This window comes from the organism of the source record quoted next, unplaced genomic scaffold (assembly GCF_019419815.1).
Source record: "Pyrus x bretschneideri cultivar Hongxiangsu unplaced genomic scaffold, Pyrus_bretschneideri_v1 Contig67, whole genome shotgun sequence".
Taxonomy (NCBI): Eukaryota; Viridiplantae; Streptophyta; class Magnoliopsida; order Rosales; family Rosaceae; genus Pyrus; species Pyrus x bretschneideri.
The window spans coordinates 430951-435930 of NW_025999806.1; positions in this window are offsets into that span (position 1 = coordinate 430951).

Sequence of the window (4980 nt, forward strand, 5' to 3'; positions counted from 1 at the left end):
TTGGATGCCCATGTATCAATATCAATTGTCTTGTTATAACCTTGCTAGGAAAAACATAGTATGAAAAATCCTAGTTGAAGGAAAAAAAGTACAACACACATGTCTTGGGTGCTCCCCTAATGATTATCTCCCCTTGGTTTTGCATTCTTCAATCTAACTGATTACTAAGTTGACGTAATCTAATACCATGCACCAACTTTTGGAATGTACACTTTGGTAGAGATTTGGAGTGATGTAGGATCAATCTAATTCCATATATAAATACAAATTTGCTGTGTGACGGTCTATATGCAGGCCAGAGAGATATTCAAATTTTGGTTGCCCAATAAGACCATCGCTATTAGTGAGTTCTTTGGAATAGAACAAGTGCATGTCTATATTTCCTGGAGATAACAATATATAAACTTTATTTTATTCCAATACCCATATATTGGCATTGTGTTTCATGTAAAATGTAACATTTGCTCTAGTGTATTGTGCTAAATAGAGTAAGGCACATACTTCACTAAGATATGCTACTTTAGGACCAAGTATGAACTCAACATTTCCCTCACAAGAATGAATGATCTTTCTTAATGTTTAAATATTGATTATCATTTTGAGTGTTCAACCCATGATCCTCAATACAAATGGCTCTTTAATACCATAATTCTTTTGATGGATAAGAAACGTATTGACATATTGTTCGATATGCAGCTCAAAACAATATTCCTTTCAACACTTTATAATCATTCTAAACTGTTCAGGACCCAATCTAATATCAACTTTTCCAAGAGATTTAGTATGTTGCAACAATATTGTAATGAAAGTATTCAATAAGGCAATTTATACCATCTATTGACATTGAGTACATGTAATTTGTGCTTTACCCTTCTAGGGCTTACTTTAAGCAATTTGAATTCTTTGGGGATTTACTATACTTCATACACATTCTCCTTTTAAATTTATACAGAGCACTTTGCTTCTGTGTATACTTGAGGAACTTACTTATGGACATATGTTTCGGGCACATAATATATAGTTCTCCATTGAAATGAACAAGTTTCACAATGAGAATTCATGTTTACATGAGTGTATTACAATTTCAGATTTCAATTAAGAACCTTATGTCATGTCGTGGGAATTTGGATTAGATGAATTGGTTGAAGAATTTGGATCATAACGCCTGTTATAGAGCTCGGATTTTTAATCTCCACTTTAGGGAGTTGACTCATTGGAACCTACATGTCTACCATGATTCAAACATGGAACATATTAAAATTGCCATGTTCGTGGATTGCCCTTTGGAGCTTAAATCTATGTGGCGATTGCCATGCTTTGGGCATGCAACAATTTAGTAGTGTCAAGTCTATGGTTGTCTTATTGAGTCTTTAACCCATGCCGTATCTTTGTAAAATGTTAATGCATTTGGTAATTAATTAGTAATTTTCAAAACCTTTTTGTACATCATTTGTATGATATAAACTGACGAGACAAAATAATAATTGAAATCGTTCTTGTCCTTTGGTTGTCATTAACTCAGGTAGAGTTTGTTGGGGCAATGAGTACGATTCCCATCATTGAACTTTGGTCTTCCATTCACTTAGTTAGCCACTCATTTTCTCCCTTTAAAGTCTTATGGGTTCATCGTTGGTCCTTTTGCTCCAGCCTCCTGCACAACAAAAGTTGTGTGCAACCTTTTGCCTTTCAATGATCCTTCAAAACATCAGTTTTTAATGACTCATTCAAGCTTAACAACTTCAATGTAAAGAGCCAACATTGTATCAACTGTTCTGAGGTGTTGGTGACTTAAAATCTCGCATCAATAATAGTTGAAGATGATTACTCAAGAGCAATGTAAAGTTAGCAATTGGGCAAGGTTTCAAACAATCAGTTCTGGACCAGAAATTTGATTTCAGGTTCTAACTGATTACTCTCTTTTCCTTTATCTTGCACGTAAGAGCAAAGGCAAAGGAAAAGACTGGAAAAAAGCATGATATGAGATACTTTTACTCTCGACTCTGATGATATGTGATAGTTTTGTTCTTGAAGAAAAACAGTAGAATAATTTGATGCTGATGTAAAACTTCTCGATCAATAATATTTTCTTGCTGAGGAAAGTTGGGCACCTTGAGGGATTTGGTTAAAGAGGTATTCTCAAAGAGGAGGAATACTGAATATTTTGAGAAGCTTGGTTAAAGATGCATTCTCGACAAGGAAAAAGAGTTATGCATTTTTTGAGGTCTTCCTTGCCATGGCGGACGAAGGTCAACATATATAGGTAATTTCCTAATAGCAAATAATGGTGTAGTTGGGACCGTATTATCCACGCTTGTTGGCAACAGTAGTATTGTTGGAACAATAAAATTCAAGTGTTTCAACACTGTCAGAGATATTTAGACAAGTTACCCATGATATCTAGAAAGCTGAGATTGCGTTTGAGAAATGCCAATGAACTTTATTTAGAAAAATCCGGACTTTTGAAAATCGGGGAAGGGTGTCCCTTCGATTTTTTGGCAAATGACCATTGCCTCTCCTTTTATAGAGCATCAATTATACCCAAAATGCACATTTGGAAAGTTGACCGTTTGTTGAAATTGGCTCTGTTGCATTTCTAAGATTTCATTTTATTTGACTTGTTTTTAGTTGACCGTTTGTTGAAATTGGCTCTGTTGCATTTCTAAGATTTCAATTTATTTGACTTGTTTTTCTTTCATTATTTCTAAAAATGGCTTGCCCATCTGAATGTTGTTTTGATTTGAAATTTGTGGAAGATGCACATGTGCCTCATCATGACAATATCTTGTGCCTTTCATTGTTATCTTCTAATAGTTCTCTTACAGTTGCAAACTCAGTGTTAAAGAATGATATAATTGCCACAGTAATAGTTAGGAACCTTCTCACCCCCAAAGATAAAAGAATACTTCCAAAAATGTTTGATGAATTGATTGTTCAAGACTTTTCGACTTTCAGTGTTAAGTGTGCAAGCTCTATATCCAACATAGGGCCAATGTCTACTTGCTCGAACTAGCCAAGTCGAATCATTAATGGCTGAGGTGGCATGTCTTAGACAAGAGATTAGAGGACTCGAGTATGAAAGTTAAGAGTTGCACAAATTTGCGAATAATTACTCGACAAAGATGAGAACAAAGCTTCACCAGCTACAGGTATTCGAAAGTCGGATTCAAATTGACCAGTAGAGGTTCGTGGTTATATTCCAAATGAATTTAGTGCTTCTCCCTCTTGGAGTTTTGCCAAGTATTGGGACTTCACATGATCAACCTTTGTGAAGGCTCAATTTTTTCGTTGTAGTTGTAACTCATGTGTATATGTATATATAGAAAAATTCTCTCTTTTATGCATGCATGAAACTTCTAGTTTAGCTTGCTAGATATAGGAAACTGTGGAAACTTCTGATTCCATTAATATGAATCAATGACATTCCCTAATATCATATGCTTCCACATGAGTTCTCAAGCATCCCCGTAAAGTATTTCTTGCCTAAGATGTCAATAGTAACTAAATCGAGTTTTTCTAAGTTTATCATTTTCTTACTCCCAAAAAGGAAAGAAAATAAAAAGAGGTATGGGGAAACTTTCGATCATTAATTCATACCATATAAACACATGTCTACATGAAGTGTTAGAACTTCAAGTTCTTGACATTATTTATATTTTGAACTTTAGGTCTAAATATTAAACATATGTACCCAAAATTTATTCTCGATATCCACATTATCATAACCTTTATGTTCATATTTTTTTTGGAATTCATGCCCATATCTAATATGTAAATGGATTAAGAAAACTTATGGTCTTGATTTACATGAATCAAGGACCTTCTAGCCCTCCTTTATTAGTATGCGAACTACGGTGCTTATGGCCATCATTTTTGTAACATCCCACATCAACCAACAGAGAGGAGGTGATGTGCCTTATATGTACATGCCTACCTCCAGATAGCATGAGGCATTTTGGGAACTCATTGGCTTCGGATTCCATCGGAAGTCTAAAGTTAAGTGAGTTTGGGCGAGAGCAGTCTTAGGATGGGTGACCCACTGGGAAGTTCTCGTGTGAGTTCCCAGAAACAAAACCATGAGGGCATGGCCGAGGCCCAAAACGGACAATATCGTGCTACTGCGGAGCCGGTCTGGGATGTGACAATTTTAATTTAGTTGAGGAAACGATGTTCTCTCAATTGATTAAAAAACCTCAGGTTTTAATTTTGATCAAGGAACTCCGGGTCTGATCTTTTTATAAGATGAAGATCAAGGAACTTCAGGTCTAATCTTTTTACAAGATGAGAATCAAGAAACTTCAGGTCCAATCTTTTATATAATGAAACTTCAAGTTCAATATTTATATACAATGAGGATCAAGGAACTTCAAATTCTAATTTGATCAAGGAACTTCGGGTCCTGGTATATAATCTTGACAAAATGTAGTACAATAAATAAATTAAAGCAAAGGGCGGTAATTCCTGCCATTATAAATAAATTGCTTTTGAATAAGTAAAGATTGTGACAAGGTTTTAATTTAGCACCATTCACATAAAAATCACAACTTAAAGATAATAATTGTTATTATAAGAAGGGCGACAATGCTGCGCCATTACACACGCACACGTGCACACACACACACCCACATGCATATATATGGGTTATTTTGGTTCATATCCCTAGTCAACCTAATTGTTAGAATGAACCTTATTTGTTTAAATAGTTTGATCAAAGTCCTTAGTATCATTTAATGGATTTAACTCTTACATTTATGCATTTAATATCCCACAAATCAATAATAGAGTAATATTATTTTTCACATAGCTCTAGCAAAAAAATAATGTACCCACTTAATTATTAATAAATTTTAGGGAATAACTACTGATATAGTTAAATATAAAATAAATACACATAATTAGCATAGATACAGTCACAAAAAAATAAAAAAGGGCACAGATTAAACAAAAAATATGGATACATATTAAAATTCAAAATTATGGGTA